Below are 19,088 nucleotides of genomic sequence, written 5' to 3'. Positions count from 1 at the left end.
CCATGCATCATTAAACTAACGAAAAGCTGTGGATCAATACGACGCGAAACTTAAATTCGCCCCCCTCAAGAAGAAGGTTGGCCAAATTCGTATGTTAATAACCCCCCTCCCCCTGAAGCACCCTCGCCCGAGGGATCCAACCGAACTATTATAAAGGGTAGCACGAAAGTTAGATTAATGATGTTAGGAGCTGACCAGGGTACACTCAGCTACAATGTCGTTTAGATTACTATGTAATTTGTATGTTCTGTTATTTGTATGTGTTCGATAATAATTGCGATCTTTAATACTGTGAGAATGTCTTCAATATATTACGACGCTTATCTGCTAGACCTTTACCGAAATTTGTTTAAACTGCTTTCCATATATTTACAGAATATAATGGCTGAGTATATCAGACTCCATGATACTGAATTGCTTATCATAAGAATAAATATAAACCAAGGGACAAATGTTTCATGTAATAAAGAAACTGTATATTATCCTCATTTTTCAATCAAACTGAAATCCTTAACACATAAAGTGCTCTTTTCTCGGATCCAAGTGAGTGGGGCCATAGTAGCAGTGCCGTCTACTCGGATCCGTGCGAGCGTCTCGTCAATTATTTTTAAACCATTGACATCACCAGCTCTATGGTCGCTATACAGCACATTGAGCTGCAGCACTCGAAAAATGTTTTTTTTTAATCAAAATAATAATTTACATACAAATTTTCAAACATTTATATTTACTTAGTCAAAATTCGTCATAAAAAGTTTTGGTTTCCGGCTTTTACGCCGTTTACTTTGTATCCATTGGTTAAGCATTCAATGTGTTTACATTCCTTCTATCTTAAGAACTTTTCCATATGTAATATTTATATGTACCATATACTAATCCTTGGAGTGGCAATTGTTTTAAATTTAATACTAGTGTAGCTTTTGAATGTTCGTTTAATTTCGGAACAGGTAAATAAATGAATTGTATTCATGATATCTACAGGTGTTAAGAGCTTCGTAGATATTTAGACAAGGTTCCAATTTAAGCTCTAATGTCAACATAATTAACACAAGTTGGAAATAGTTCTTTGACTGTACATTCCTATCGAGGCGCGGCGGTAAAGTGTGGACGATCTAACTTTTACTCACACATGCACAGTAATTTTCAGTCCGGATGGGATTAGATGTTTACGGCCAATCTCAATATTTTGGATTTCATTTTATTATCCCAGATCGAAGCTTGCATTTTTATAAGTATTAAGGTCCTTAGACTGACTATATTAGCTTACGGAAATTATTATCGACTTAGTATGATTTTTTTACTTAGCATTACCTTTACCTTTCTATCTAACAACCAACAAATATATCCTACGATACCCCGTAGATTTGGAGTCTGGATTAAAAACGTAAGTACCTCCTGAAAGCATTTTTTTTATTATTCCATTCTTTGAAAAATTACTCAAACTCGAGTCTTCGTGTTTTGCGCTAAGCAACATGTATTACGATAAATTTTTATTTATATAAAATCTAGATATATAGTAAAATATGCCTAGGATAATTAAAATAGGCATAGGAGGCCTTCACCTGCGGAAGGGTCTTGCAAATTAATTAGGAAGTACATGAAAGAATTTAGTGTAATTAATTTCTTAAAAGGTTTTACAATAGGCTAAAGTTTACTTTGCTTTTTGGCAAGAAACAAGAAACAAAGAACAAAGACTTTTCTTATTTAAATACTAAAATAATTTGTTTATTAAAAAATATGTCTACATTCTTTCCTTGGTGTTATTACTTACAAATTCGTACAAGAGATAGTTACACATTTGCACATAGCAATTGACACTATTAATCCGAAAACTATACAATAACCGTTAACTATTTCTAAATATAGTAGTTATTAAGATCACATATAATATGTACTAATTTAAAAGCCAAGTAAATTCACTCGTCTCTTCACATTCCTTCAACATTAATTCGGTATCTTATAAAGGACACTTATATTTTGTACTTATTTTATTACTGATATATATTCAAAGTGTAATCCGCAACTATATAAATACAATATTCCTTGTGTGCAACACACACATACACAATTCATTCTCAAGTGAACCGCCTTCACTCCCATCATACGTATTCAAGCAGTCGATTATAGTATACCTACATTTAACAGATAAATCCATCAATGTATTTTTAGTAAAGCTTTAAAAAAAAGCACCACACACCATAAACAATTTATAACACGTTTTTTATGACACAGAACATTTGGTGGAGAAAAGTTCAAAGGTTCCAGTCCGGGACTTATGTTAAATTAAAACACCATCTTAGACGGAAACCAGTTTTAAGATCAACGGTCATGTCAAAGGGCTGACCCGAGGTCGGCGCATGCGTGATTATGGGAACGCGAGATGTATTATAATATGAATTGATCTATGACCAACTGATCTCACGGAAACCCGTTCCCTCATCTCGCATCTAATATATTTTATTGTGTTTTATGGAAATTTAACGGCGTACTGTTATGAAAAATTCACGATTTACACTTTCTCACGATGTTGGCTTATGCCTCAGTTTGGTTTGAACTTGTGTTCGGGTTAGGTGTAGGATTGTAAACAAAATGTAATATAATAATGTGTAAATTGTAATTTTTAGAAGACTTTAAAAATCCAAAGAGGTCGTTGTTTAACGAGTAACTTTTTTAACGATACCGAAATAATAATAAGAATACAAAGTAGTAGCAAAAAGGGATTATTATTATATATATTTATAGTAAGTAGTAAGTAAAAACATATGATGACTTTGACAAGTACCACGCACTTCCCTGCAAAGTACCCAACCAGGAGGAGTCAGTGCTTTTGGAAGGAGTAAGGCTGGCTTAGTTAGCCAGGACATCTACCCACCTACCCACATCGGACCTATTGAGAGCCTTGGAAACTTAGTCGAGCCACGGACCACTTCAATTTTGACATTACACAATAAAAAAACGTTGTTTTGATTGACATTTTAAAATTATTTAAAGCTAAGAACATATTTAATTTTCAGCTCACCGGTCGGACGACTTGTGAAAAGTTGAAGATTCGGCATTCAAAAAGGTATATACATTCCATATCATGCTTTTGCCTATACTAGTTTCTGTCCTACGCGGCCGCCCACACTCGCGGGTTTGACCAAAACTACACTCACACAAATATATTTTACGCTTTACCCAGAACTTGTCCGTATACATCACTGCCCCAACCCCTTACGTCGGCAAATTTGCATATTACATACTCTACATCTAATCACATTTGCGTCTTTAATGAAAATCGATGTCTATACAGTATTTTCCTGTTCTTTCGACCAAGAGCCTGTTGTTACGGTCGAATTTTGTTTAGTATTTCCGGCCAAGTGATTTTATTTTGGCTAAAGATAATCGAATTGGGACTAGGGATGCGTAAACCGGTTTATTGCGAATTTGAGCGGTGACAGCAATTACATTATGAATTCTCGATACAATTTTTCGATAGATTGTCGCTAAATCGTTTAGGCATGAAACATTTATTAATGACAGGTATATACAGAAAATTACATAGTATTTCATCAGGTATAGCGGTGTTAGTATATAACATAGGCCTAAATATGATCATAAACATATGATATTAAAAAATTATTTTATTATTAATGCACCCAAGTGAGCTGCATCGTTTATGGAGAAAATTTTCACCGATTACTCTCTTTTTGTATATTCCCTTTGCAAGTCAAGCATCTCTCGTAAATTTCTTTTCTTGCCAATTATGTCATTGGGTCTTGTGTAAGATGAAACAATATATATTTTAGTTCTGTATATTAGTAACCATTGAGGTTTCATTAAAATATCTATGAACAATATATCTTCTTTAACATAAAATATATGAATTCAATTAAAAATGAAAAACAAAACAAAAACAAATTAAAAAACAAATTTTAAATGTTTGTTCCCTGTGGTAGTACACCTTTAACGCGGGCAGCATTTTCTCACTGTATTGCGATACATACTTTATTTATCTTAATTTTTAGTATCCAAAGTCCTGAAATGATAACACTTTTAATCCGCGAATTTTATATCTAGCAACTTTGTCTTAAATGTTTTAATATATGTCTAATGTCTATGCTATCTATTTAATATGAATTGTATTTTAAACGATTTAATTAAGAAGATATATAGATGTAACAATTCAATATGTAATTTATTTTTGTTGTCTTATATTAAGTAAAAATACGCTGTCAATGATTTCAGAAACGACCGAAAGCGAACAAGTGGTGCCAGTTCTGAAGATGATTAGACATTTTAAACGAAATAATGTAAGTTATTTATAATAATAACAAATGTAATTAATTTCTTAATCTAATTTTTTTCATTTGCATCTCGAGTTTGTAAAAAAAATCTTACATTTAATAGCATTGACTTGTTTCAAACTTTAGAGAACATTATTCCTAACTATTTTTATAGTTTTGATATCATTTATTGTGTACCTAAATAAATAAATAATTTGTTTTGGAAAAACTAAGACATTTTAAATATCATGTAATCATCTAAAATATTTAAATTTAGAAAATCTTTTAACTTTCAGGTTATTAACCGGACTCTGTGAGAAAAGTTACAAACAGTTTAAATTGTAAGTACCTACTTTACTTGACTTAGTTAAATTACGAACAGTATAACATTAACAAGGTGGACATATTTAACATTTAAAATGTAGCATGTAAATACTATTATTCTAAATAAGTGATATAAAATTCAATTAATAATATTTAAGGATTGTAATGGGTAGGTTTGTATATAATATTATATATGATGATGTCGCTTGAAAAAATTATTAACGTATTATATTTCCTAACATCTACCTACCTACCAACTATTCCATTTTTCTTGTGTATTGAAAAGAAAATTCATTGTAAAATAATTTAAATTAAAGTAATTTATATTTTATGAAATCATTTTAAAAACAAAAAATAATTTAATAAATAAACAAAAAATATAATAATATTTTTTTTAGTAAATATGTATTGCTTAAAAATAAATTTCATTTCGCGAGCTTTACGTATAATACAAGTTAACATATTACATACACACATAAATAAACGATTCATTGATAATTTCAGATGGTGCCTGTGGAACTACCGTCATCAGAAATCCTTGCCGCCCCATACGTAAGCATCCCTGCCTTGCTTGCGATGCTACGCTTACATGCCTTCTTCGCGCTTACTCACACGGCTTTTAGAACAATACTTTAATGTATTGTATTGAAATAACAAGCATTAGACGGTGTTACATTTTCTGACCGACTGTCCAATGTATGGATACGATAGGTTTAACACTGAACAAGCTAAGGGCATAAAAGTAACGGAGACGAATTTAAAGGAAATAATGTTCAGCATTAAATTACGAAGCATGTTTTTGGGATTTGCTGTAATGGTTATACAAAAAGTAGTTAAAAGAAATAGGTAGTAGTGTTTTATCATCGGAGTTACCGATACCACTTATGTAAGCTATTTAATACCTACGACGACTATCTAGAAAATATTCATAATAAAAAAATAAAAAAAATAACAAGCTTTAGGCCAAAGATATTTTTGGACTTATATTTAGGTTGATATAATATCTATATGCACGGGGAAGGCCATTGCCTCGTCACATAGTAATATAAGGGTAAGATTAAGAATCCTTACTCATGTCTCTTGTATGTCAAATACGTAATGGATTTTGACATAATATGGGTATAATTGTTTGAGCTTACGTCGGTCCTAACCGTACTGAGCCAGTGTTAATTGTGCATATAACGGTTATCAAGTTCTTGAACCAACCCTTTATCTAACCTGTATAAATACCATATGCAATCTAACTATAATAAATAGATCACATCGACAAAGTCCCTCAATTTTATTAGTCGATTACTTAATTAATTATGAATTGATACATAGATGTCTACGGTTTCAACAAAATTTATGGTAATAATTTTTTATTCTTTTTCATTTATAACTATTTGTACTGCTAATTGTCTGGGATACTAATGAAAATTAATTTTATTGTCTATTTAATTTAAACATACGAATTAGAACCTTTTAACTCCAGACTTTTTACGATTCTCGGGGGATACTCAAATAATATATCTGTTTATAAGTTAAATAATAACTCACACACTTGGAAACATAGACTCGTATAGTAACTGTAGCTAACATATCTGACGAAAAAAATACATTTCTTACTTGCAGGCCAATTGAATAGGTTTAAATTATATGTGTACTTTCTTGACATACATTATTAAATGAAAAAGTTAATAAAGAATTATAAAATGAAGTGAAGTTTTATTTGCAAAACTATGGCTTAATTTGCTTGCTTTTGCTTTGGGCTAAGCTTGCTCCTCTAATATTAACTTCCCAAAGTGGAAGTTCGTTGAGAATATCACTCACATTAATAAAAATTAATATACAATAAACAAATATTCTTATAAACAATTCTGAGAAGCCAAATATTTAAAATTCAACTACCTATAGTATTGTCTTTTACTAACATAACTTTTACACATTTGAAGAAAACACTTATTCAACGGATTGAAGCTACCTATAATAAAAAAAGAAAGAAAAATTAAATTAAAGAAAAAAAGAAATTTGAAGACGGTCATTAGTGAAATTTCACTGATGACAGTCTTCAGTCACCGTGACCATGCACGCTGTAAAGCACGCGAAACGTCGGAAAAAATTATGTAAAATAATTATAAATTTATAATACATAGCTTCAAGCCGATGATGAAGTGTTTTCTTTAAGTACAACTACGTATACAACTCCTATCGTCCCATGACGGTGACTTCAGCGTGCGACTCTCATCCTTGAGGTCGTAGGTTCGATCACGGCGCACAAATGGATTTTCTGTCTATGTGCGCATTTAACAATCTTTCGAACGGTGAAAGAAAACATTGTGAAGAAACGGCTTGCGATAGATCCAAAAAGTCGACTACTTGCCTTGACTGACAAATTATCTTAAAACAGATGCAAAAATCTAAGACTCAGATCTAAAAAGGATTTTATAAACGATAAAAATGTTTATAAGTAAAAATATATTAATATTGCGTTGAATTGGTTCCTTAAAAAGTAACCAATTAAAAAAGGATCAAAAGAATTCGCGCAATAGTTAAATAATCGGTCTAAAAGTTTCCGCATCGACATCAGCGCCACCACAGAGTTTTTTCATAACTAAATCGCTTGAAAAAAATGCGCCAACAACGGCATCTCTTAGCAGAGTCGAGAATTTTTCCAAGCGCCCCTCGGTCATAACACTCGGCCACGTGCATTTGTTTTGGTTGGATTTTTTTCACGAAAAAAGATAGCATACATAAACCTCACCTCGCCGCGTCGTAGGTGCGCCAAGCAAAATGGTCGTCGTTTTTTTCTTCTCTTTTCAGCCATCTGTCCGTCCTTTTCGGGCAAAAATGCGATCGTTATTTTCTGTTCCGGTGGGAATGTGTGCGTGATGCGGCCGACGCTGAAGATATACGCCACGAATTGCCGTGTCAAAAACGCTCTAACTGCCACATAATAAGGTCCTGATTCAATCGCAATAAAAATTGTCTTACGTCTAATGGTGGACGGAGAAAAAATAGAAATATAGGAGGCACGGCGTGTACGATAAAGAGAACGTGAGTCGTTAACGATTCTGCGCCGGAAAGTTGCGCAGATTGCGTTTTTGGTGCTTTTTTTGGGGGCAGTGCCTCATACCAACGGGTGTTTTTTGAATCTGTCTTTTTCTAGCACGCGGAACTTATTCCTTGCGTGCGTCTGTGTGGGTGTGGGTGACGTTTGGCTGTGTACGTGGCGCCGGGGGCAAGCACCTAGTACTAGATTTTTGCGTGCTAACGTCCTAGATAACTGATCGTGTATACATAGGCAGAGTATATAATGAGATGTCACCGCTAGAGTAAATAGAGCTATGCAATAACGCAACCTGCCTCCCGCGGTATTCACGTTGATTAATTACGGCCTTACATAATTGTTCAACGTAAACTATTCGTTTGCAAATAGAGCCTTTTTAAATAAAAGCCTATTTTTAAATATTGACCGCCCAGGTTGAGTTAGTGTTGGTCTATCTCCTATAGCTTCTGCCCGTCCTGTCTTGGTAGACATAAGATAGATATGGTCCTCTAGCTATAAGGTAGAGAGGTATCCTGCTGAGATATTTAGAAGACAGTAGCTATTTCTATTAAAGTACATACTAGTGGTTTTCGACTGTACATTGCCTACTGCCCACTGAAGATTCTTTAAGCATTTCTATTTCATTGGCACATAGGTACGTCACACGAGCACATAGGTTTCCCTTAAGCCGAAAGGGATTGAAAACAGGTTCCTAGGATTGAACTCGCCCACTCAACTTCGATTGACTTAATACAACTAATATCTTAAGCAATAATATTAACAAAATAATACAAGTAAGAATTTTAACGATTGGCGAATTATGATATAATAGTAATGCTATTTTACTATTATTTTATAGAAAAATATATACATACATATAAAATACATTTAGCACAGTAAAACCACTGTATATATAGAGTAAAATCAAACCAATAATTTTGAATACTTAATACACTTGGAAGCGTTTATTATGGAGCAATAACGCCATTCGTAATTCGTGTATTTAATATAATATAAAGTTTTTGGAGCCACTACACTAAATTAATATATTAAATTTGCTGGTATGTATGTAAAAGTAGTTTACAAGATTTAACTTCTTAATCGCATGGACACTTTGCGGAGCGCCATCTAGTTAAGACCATTGGTAGCAATCCTGTGGCCTCTTAATTTTTAAACCTAACAAACAAAGGTTAAATATTAATAAAATTTTTAGAAAGTCTAGAACATAAAATGTTTTTACTTATAAAGTTCACATCTTAAGTACTATTGTGCTAATGCGTTATTTGGTCGATTATCTCATTACTTGGCCACTCTTACGCGTCAGAACTTTGTTATAAGTTAAAACGTGTATTTTGACAGTATGAACGGCTTCTCCTATGACTTGCTCAGTTATAGAATTATATATCAATTAAACTATTTAACAAATATCAAACGTCGCAAGTTGCACATAAGCGTAACTCACTTTTTATTACGATTCGAATACGCTTTTACGGTTGTGTTTAGCGCCACCTATTGAGTTACTTAAGAACTATATTTCAAACATTTTATAATTAAAAATTGCTTATATAAAAAAATTGCTAATTATTTTTATTCAACAATATGTCTTAAGTATACTGGTCTATCCTTAGTTAAGTACATGCAAAATTTATACAACTTAACTGCCATCTATCGTGGAGTAGTGTAAACTTTACGTTCATACATTTTCAAACGACATCACACTTAATATAATATAGATTAATTTTGCAAAAGCTTCTCTATTCATTATATTATAGACTTTAGTTAAATTTTGGATAAGCAAAACTGAACTTAACAAAAATTTACGGTATTCCATATATTTTTCATTATTATCCATACAAATTAAGCACGCAATATAATTTTTGAATTCAAAGCTACGAAAGACAAAAAGCATTTTTACCACATATGAATCACTATTGACAATCACACTCGTATACCAATTCCCTCCGTAGCATTCCGGAACTGAACTAAATGCCACACAATATTCCAACCGGGATTTGATCTCCTAACGATTGCTTCATCAAACATTGATATGAAAGACTGTATGGGGATTCTATCGCCTTAGTATATATTACTATGTTTAGTTAAAATTAAAGTGGTATGAGCATTGACTAGGATAATATATGATTTTTAATTTAATTATGTAAATACCATGTGTGGCAGATTATACGAAATTTAGATTGTACCGCCATAATATTATTGTATGATATTCTAGAATATAAATTATTATTATTTTTAAAGGTCTCATAGAAATAAGCAAAAAAAGGTGATGCTTTTTATTTGACTTTCTTTTCATGTCTAAAATGTGTTATAAAATTAAATTTTATTCTATTTTCAAAACTGTAAATAAATTTAATACTAATTTCATTTTTAATTATGAAATTATGAAAGTTACAAGGTATGTATAATGCTTTGTTTAAACCCGAAGTAGTTTTGTCCAATATTAGATAAACGTAAATAAAAATCTTTATAATAATTATGTTATGTTTAATATGAATTATTTGATTAAAGATTTTAATATCAAGTATAACTGTAAAAAAAATATTTATCATTTCATAATGGGAACACCGCATAAAAAACATACTTATAAGATAGATCAAGTGAGATGATGAGACCTACGTTAATACATTTAAAAATCCTAACACATAAAACAAGTGAATAAATAAATGATAAAGTGGTGAAGACTTTATCATTTAGAGACGTTTACGTAGATTAATTTATGAATATATTTATTTATTTATTTTTTTATTCGGAAACCAAACAGAGACATCCTTATAATAAAAACAAAGTCAAAAATAAAACACAATACAAACACACTGGATGCATCCACAACAGGTTACACATACAACCATATGATACAAAAAATAAAAATAAAACATGACAGCAACACACATAATAATAGTATAGAGTTAAGACATTAAATATATATGCCATATATATTATAGTATAAATAATATCGCATAAAACTAGAAGAAAAAATGACTTCTCCTTATGAAATTAGTATGAAATAAGTATATTTCAATGGTTCGGACGTAAATAATAAAAAGATGTAGGTATGACTTATATATCAAACTTGTACCTTTAAATTAATATTTAAAATATTAATTACACATAGTATTCAAATTTTACAATTCTTAAAAGGCCGGCAACGCACTGAAAGTGTCCATGGGCGGCGGTATCACTTAACATTAGGTGAGCTCCTGCCCGTTTGCCCTGTTCTATAAAAAAAAATATAAGCAACGTAAAATATACAAATAAAATAATTATCACGGGCATTGCTTTGCTGTAATTTATTTTAAGTAACCATAAAAAAATGCTTTGAGTATTTAAATTATTTATACAATAATATTTTAATATTGTTATAATACATTTTAAAAGACGTCGTAATGGCAAAGATAATGGCTGAATCAGAAGCGGTTAACAAGTAGGATTTTTTCCTTTCCTTACATACCTGGACCAAATTCAGCAGGTACTAGAAAAGGGATAACTTTAAAGATAGCGTTAGAAGTATGTCAGGACCGCAGCAAATGCAGATGTCTGCGTATTAGTGTAACGGAAAAAAGTTTCAATTTCGGTATGTAAATATTATTCTTTTTACAGTTACATTAAAACAAATATATAATATTATGTAAATCAGATTTCAGTATCACTTAAAATGAGGTGGCCTCCTGTACGATACATCTCTTTAAAAGTAAATAGCAACTTCGAAACATTTCTTTATTATTATTATAATTCTTATTGGTGTAATTGTTAATGTTCTTTGTAGACATTTTGTAAAACAAAACACTATTCTTCGTTATTCTAGTTAACAGATCTCAGATCTTATTGAGATCATCTTATTGTTATACGACCTTGGTTTGATACCTTGGAATAAATGGAAATTCATTTTGTTTAATTTCTCTTTCAATTGACGTTGTGTTTTTTTATAGTAGGATTTAAATTAATTGTCGACGTCAATACTTTCTGCATTACCAACCAATAGTAAGATCATGGTTATATTAACCTCCTCCCAAAAAATGTCTATATAAAATTCACCAATCCTAGTTGAACACGAAATAAATATGTATTTGCATAATAGACCCCTGACAATAGAAAAATAGTCACCCTCGTTAAACTAGGCCGCTAGATAAAAACTAAATGCTTTACAACTTTGAACTTTATCGCTGTAGCATAAAGTATAATTTTGCTTGTTCTAGTGTTTTTAATTTATACATATTTACACTTTACGGATAAATAAACGCGAAGCATTCCATGTACCATGATCTATATCGTCATATACCTAATGTTCAATATAAAAATCGAACTTTAGTTTTATCTTTTCAGCTTTTTGTTTACCTGGGCTTTTGTGTTACCTGCAACCGTATTGTCTATAGTGATAGAGATTACGGTATCGACGAGTGTGTTCTTATAAGACTAAAGAACATAAGACCAAAGATTGTCAATAATATTGTCTGTGCTCGCCGGTTTCACCCGCATTACTTAGTCGTATCACCATGTTCTATACAGCCTTGGTAAATAGACTTTTATACGCAAAAGTTACATCTTGAAGATATTGATGTCGTGTATGAAACGGTAGTACAAAACTTTGCCCTAGTGTCAATAATTATAGCGAACGCGATTTAAGGATTATTATTGGTATTTTTCAGATATCTGGTTACACTAATGATAGTGTAACCAGATTTGTGAAATTTGTTCATTGTATGAACAAACCCTAACTTTTTTTATTTATTACGTTTACTTACGAGTTCTAACGGTGAAATAGTTCAAATCAGTCCCTCTTCTTAGAAATTTTTGCTGTTTGTAATCTTAGCGTTAAATCATTTTCTTTTCTTGTCGTATAATAAATTCGAAAAAAGTTAAGCCAAAAAAGTATCGGTTTTGTTCTTTTGTCCATGTTAAATAATATTGTGTCTCATTTATTTATACGTAATGTGTCCTGTGTGATTGAGACAAAATATTTAATAACGTTAACCATAGATAATGTACAGTCAGCACAAATGAAGCGCCTAAGGAATTATAATCATATATTTTAATAGAATTAAAATTTATTAAACAATTTTTGCCAACTTCTATCGGTCAGTATTTTCAAAACGTTCTATAAACCTTAAAAATTAAATGATTGTTTTGCAAGATGTAAACAAATTCTAACGGCCTTCTTATTTCTATTTTACAAAAAAAACCTTACTTTTAAGTCATTTTCAATAGCGGTAGTAGTAGTAACGTTAAAATATAAAGTTACGTACCTAACGTATCTTTATATTTTAATTTACGTTAGGTCAACTAGACTATATATGTGGTTTTTAAATTGTATATCACTACATAGTACAACAACTAATTTAGTATTTTTAATTTAAAAAATCTAGACATATAGTATCTAAGAAACATAACCACTACTAAATTGTCTTAATCATCGCAGACAATTTGTATTAAAACATAAATACATAAGAATACAGTTAATAAAAACTGTATCGGATTTTATATCATTTATACAGTTAACAGTTTGGCTGAATAGTATTTCAGAGTATTTTATTTGATTTTGATGATTATATGATTTATCACTTACTTGCTTTAAAATATATATGTACATAGTATATTGATTTCTGTATTATTTAAATTAAAATTAACATAAATAGTAAAGTATGAAAATAAAAACGAATTGAATTTGTACCAATTTATTTTCGGCATTGCATAAAAAATATTTTTCACAACAAATTTTAAACGGTATATGTTGAACACAGTATTGTTTTTGATTATGACAAATTAGAGGCTTAGAATTTATAATATAATTGGCTATTGACACACGCTATCATTTTGCAAATGGCAGGACTATATTTCTACTTTACCAATTCACTGTTGGAATTTGAGACATTTTATTTTTATATTAAAATGGATATTGTCAATATATTTAGTTTTTTTGCTTTGTGTTAATGAATTAAGACCGCGTCACCTTATCTTTGTCTAAACCTCGTAAGAGAGACTTAATCAAAAAGGTTAAGTTGACAAATGACTCAACGCGCCATTTTTAGCTTACAGACATATTTAGATACAAAATACATATAAAAATTAGTTCTAAAATTATTGTTCGGCACAGATAATGGAACAGATTACAAAAAGTATATTTCTGAACGTACTTGTAACAGTGGCAAATTTTGTATTATTATCGACATTATTGTAAATTAATTTTCATCTGTATGGAATATATTTTTAATACTATTTTACAATTATTTAAGGGCCTTAACATGTGACCATTTGTGATTCAAAGAAGAAACAAAGAAAATATGGAAAAACTTTTGCCATTATCAATGAAAAATATTTAACAAATGTTGTATATACTTTTAGTGTCATCTTGAAATTGCGAGTGTCTAATGAGGACTTTAGTAGAGAAAAAGTCTAAACATTCTGTTAATAAATTTGTTAAACTCACCCAACCCTATAATTTTACATTTACTCTTTATATGGATATCAATGATTATGTCTATTGACCGTGTTAAATTTTATAAGAAATTTTTTAAGGTAAAAAGATTTCTTCGGATTTTTGTAATTTCATCATCATTATTTATTTGAAACAATGAACGAACAAAAAAGAGTAAAAATTTTATGCGACTACGAAAAATTAAACCGAGACGCAATAAACAAAATTACTTTGTTTAACGGCCTCTGAATTTACCCCTAGATATTAATAATAATATATTGCCACATAAGAAATCTCATCCCTACGAGGGAGGGACCGCTAAATGTGCCTCAGCGATCCCGCGCCAAATGTAAAACAAAAAATAAAAAATTTGCACAGATAAAAACAGGCTTTGTTCGCAAACAATAGGGTGGGTTTTCGTTTAGACCCTATCTCTAGTTAATCACTGCTGTCTCCCACATAATAGGTACGTATGTATTATACTTAGACCTTTTTTAACAAAAGGTCGGTGTGACGCCTCGCGAATTCAAGATGGCGGCGTTTCACTGCAATGTGTTTGCGTAATTAGTTAACTCAACAATTTAAAATTAGAACGCATTAGTCAAAACTTCTATAACGTTAAAAAATCTATGACAAAGTATGATTTATTTTCGTTTTTAAAGTATGGAACGCTATACAAAATCAATATTTATGATAACGCATTTAGCTTAAGTAAAGACAGCTGGGGCTAAAACAATGAAGAACCAAACATGATATTGTTTTTCTATTGATTTAAATTTAACCAGTTTTAAATTAGTTCAACTAAAATGATTCTGGCTGTTTTTTTTTCAATTATAGGCAAAAAACTAGGTATGCTTACAAAAATAGTGTGTATGTTTAATCCTTTTTCAGTGTGATAAATAAACCGTGAAGCGTTTTGTGCAACTGAATGTTTTAAACAAGAGCAACGTTCAAAAGTTTCCTAATAAATAAACATAAAAATCCCTCGTGTTTTGAGTGGTAACCTTTTTCATTTTCCTCACTTTCCCGCGCGTCGGAATGATGCTCGTCAATGCGTTCCCAATATCGAATCGAAGTAGTCTTTTTATCTGTGCCCGTGGCCGAGTTAGAGGTTATTGTTCCATTTTTGAAACGACCGCCAGTTTTTGTTTCTTTTCAGTAATGGCGGCGCATCAATGAAAAGTTTTCGCGCCATGATCTGTAACCAAAACGGTTTGGATAACAATTTCAGCGAACTCTTCAACTATCGTGTTTGCAAATTATCCTATGGTTTAACTTTACAGCCAAATAAATCAATGAGGTGCATACAAATACAATATTAAAATCAAACGCATATATCAAATCAATCGTTGCCAAGATTTTTGAATAACGCATTGCCTTTTTAACTTTACCCTACGTGGGTATATTAAACATTTTTTAATCAAGCACATAGCAAAATAAAGTCTGTATAAGTCTAAAAGAAAAAAAATCAGACTGGCTTAAAAAAAACCGTGGGCTGTATGGAGGACAATGACTTAATAAAAACACAAATTCTTTACACAATAACAATTGTTTGGGTGTGTTGTCATTTTGCGTAGGATTCGCAAACCACATGGCGTGCGTGAATGCTACTCAAATAAACAAAGAATGTCTAGCTCAAAAGAATTTTTCAGACATGGAAATTACAAACTTTATAGTGGTTACTTAATTCATACCTCGCGTTAAATATGTTTTACTAATAAACTATATATTTGTATAGATATAAGTTATAGTTTATTTTTAAAATACATAGAGCGTATAATTTTTAGGAAAGAATTATGTTTCTAGTGGTGACCATAAAAAAGTTTAACAATATAAAACTTTTTTTAATATAAAGCGACATAATTTAATAAATTCGTATATAACTACGTATATAACATATAAGTATATATATAACATGCTTAGGCTATTAAATATTACTGAATATGTATATGAATATTATGAACAAACAAAATTCTACGTAAAACTCCTTTTAAGACAAATTTACACGTCATTATGTGTGGCAGAATATGCTAACCACCCATAGCATTGTACCATATATTATATACATATGTACATCTTGCAAATAAAATATTATTAAAAAAATAATGGACAGACAGCGTTTTCCAAATCATGTGAAAAAATATAAAATAGTCAATAATTTTAGTATGTGCACTACATTATTCTTAATAGATACTATTACATGTATTCATATATATATATGCGAATCACAAACTTCAAGCAAAAACATACCTGAGTTACATTTCCCAAACAACACTGACACACGTTTGAAACACCATGATCGAATGATGTCAAACCAAACATCCATGTCGCTTATAAACCATTTACCGTGAGTAAATAATCCAGTTCTTATAACAGAACAAGAAAATTGCTTAAGGGTTGCGAATATAATAGCTATTGCAGTTAACGTGTGCAGGAATGACCTCTCTCTAAGCTTTTATGGTTACGATAGGGCAATAGGTATTGTTTGTATTAATATTGCAAATTTAAATGAAAATAAATAATATATCAGTGCGCAGTGCTTTTTAGGGACTCACATTTCTGTATTTGTATTATGATCGTTTGTCAAATGTATGTAGGTGATCCACCTCCTGTGACTTTTCATCTTCATTACGATGTTTTCCTTCGAAAAAGAGAAAGCCGGGAATCGAATCTACGACTCAGGGATGAGATTCGCACGCTGAAGCCACTAAAACTAGTCTGAATTTAAATAGAAATATTTTTATCATTGTAATTTATGAACTTATATTATTACAAAGGTATTTTTGCATTATCAATGAAAATTGTAATAAACATAAAAAATGTCTACGGTCACAATTAAATTCGAAGTTCACAATTTTAATACATATCTACAAATTTCATTGAATCCTTTGACAGTATAAAAATTCAAAAGTATTGTATAAAACCCGTTTATTAATAAAAGCATAATTAAAGCTATCTTTTGCACATCGCAGCTATCTTGCACTGCAGAACAAGTTTGTCCGTTATTGGTCAAATGTGCCAAACAATTGCCGATCTTGGCGTTCACCCCATGAAAGGGGTGATTTTGCAACGCTACAGGTAGTCGGAATGCAAACTTTGAGCTGCAGACACTGGTTTGCCAATAACGAACAATGCGATTTGTACACAGTTTCATTAAACTTATATACTAAAAGGGTTGCACGTTGGTAAGGCTATTGTCAACAATACTTTGACAGTGCGACCTTTTGATATATTTTAAACTTTGAAAATTTAAATGTCGTTTTTGATACCGGTTACCATTGTTAAAAGAGATATTATTGCTTAACCGTTATATAAAATATAAAAGTTAATAATCAGATCTAAAAGCAACGAATTGCTTATCAACAATCGTTTATCACGAATACGGCCAAATCTTTTTGAATATCGTCCAAAACTCGGAGCTGTATTTCAAAACATAAGACAGTCGGGAGCGCTCGCAAAAAACTCATTAAAAAGCAAATTTGTTTCATATATTCACTAAGATAATGCTCGTCCGGCGAATATGAAGGAGTTATCAACAATCTACGGCGCACTAAATCATCGTATATAAGGGGAAGAGGACTCATATTTACTCGCAAACGGACAAAATAAATGTTTTTATTACATAACGTGTGTTTTCTCAAAGGTTCATTTATTCGCTTTCAAGCGAAAATACTTCTAAAGCGTAAAAACGTACAGTCTATAATCGTGATTTGCCAAAAAAGTGCGGCAGTTATCTACTTGCAATTGAAATTGAACCCTAACAGCTTGCATTAAAGTGTATATTTGCCTAAGTTTTGATAGCAGATAACAGTTTGTGTACACATATAATAAGGGATGGCGCAAAATTTTAAGTAGAGGGATTTGGATGGTAGGCTTTGACGCCTGCACGTAATTACCCGAACGTAATGTTTTAGTATTTTTTTCTTTATGACTCGCTGATATGTTCTGGTCCTTAAAATTTTATCACATTGACATGATATACCTATTGCGCACATTAGAAATAATTCAAATTTAAATACTAGTAAAAATATATATTTAGGTGAAAAACCCATGGAAGTCATAGATTTTTTTTATAGAACAGGGGGCAAACGGGCAGGATGCTCACCAGATGTTAAGTGATACCACCGCCCATGGACACTCTAAATGCCAACATAACATGTCCATGAAGCAGTGTATCTTTAATACTGGGAGCATTTTCTAACTGTATTGACTTTTTCTTACTTATTCGTTGAACGAGGAAAGTACCAGCTTGGTCACCAGTACTATCTACCAAGCGCCAACAATTTATATAATTAATATTTAATTAGCGCCTTTGCACTTTAACCTTTCAACCCAAGAGTCTCTACTATAAAGGGAACGAAATCGAAGTTGGAGAAAATAGTCTTTAAACTTCTTAAATTTGTTTTAATTTTTTATTAATTTTTAATAATGTGAATATTATATAAAATCGACCCCATTCACTTTATTACATACACTAAAAGCTCATAGATTTGTAGCAAGGTGAAAGTATGCAAGAGTTAGAGTAGGTATTACACAATTTCTAGGTAGATAAACTTAAGAAAATTATTCAAAATAATAAACCTAAATGAACACGTAATATTTATGTTAAATTAACGTTATTTAATGGTTACTTGAATGTTTCTATTTGAAATAATATTCCTTTGCTTATACGAGCAATCTGGAATCCATTCCTAACTGCAGCTAAAGATAAAAAACAATGGTTATCACATCTAATATGTATAAACATAGATAATTGCAGAAATAACCGTTCTCTCTAATGCAACCTTAATCTCACTCGTTGAATTGTAATTGGAGGACTCATATAGGGGTCGGAGAGACCGGAAAAGGGGACGAAATGGGACGAAAGCGCGGGCGGAGGGGCGGTAAAATGTATGGAAATGACGCACCGCCATTTCCCTGTTTTTGTATTTGATTATCCTTTCAAGACAATATTTCGTGGGGCCGGAAATTAATGAAGGCAATTTATGCGACGCAGCGCGGGTTTTATTTAAATAACTTTTTTCGTAAATCCGAGGCTTTTCGA

At 31.3% G+C, this 19,088-nt stretch overlaps 2 long non-coding RNA genes across 2 annotated transcripts; one reads left to right on the top strand and one right to left on the bottom strand.

Moving 5' to 3' along the window:
- Positions 1-4,233: 4,233 nt before the first annotated feature.
- LOC123689483 lies at positions 4,234-5,502 on the top strand. The gene is made up of 3 exons (XR_006750452.1): positions 4,234-4,292; positions 4,562-4,606; positions 5,094-5,502. It is a non-coding gene; the product is annotated as an uncharacterized LOC123689483 (long non-coding RNA).
- Positions 5,503-15,196: 9,694 nt separating this feature from the next.
- Positions 15,197-16,353, bottom strand: LOC123689585. The gene is made up of 2 exons (XR_006750538.1): positions 16,295-16,353; positions 15,197-15,242 (listed from the first exon to the last, which is right to left on the bottom strand). It is a non-coding gene; the product is annotated as an uncharacterized LOC123689585 (long non-coding RNA).
- Positions 16,354-19,088: the final 2,735 nt, after the last annotated feature.

This window comes from Pieris rapae, chromosome 1 (assembly GCF_905147795.1).
Source record: "Pieris rapae chromosome 1, ilPieRapa1.1, whole genome shotgun sequence".
Taxonomy (NCBI): domain Eukaryota; kingdom Metazoa; phylum Arthropoda; class Insecta; order Lepidoptera; family Pieridae; genus Pieris; species Pieris rapae.
The sequence above is the reverse complement of the archived record's forward strand: the minus strand, read 5'-3'. Positions and strand labels throughout refer to the sequence as shown.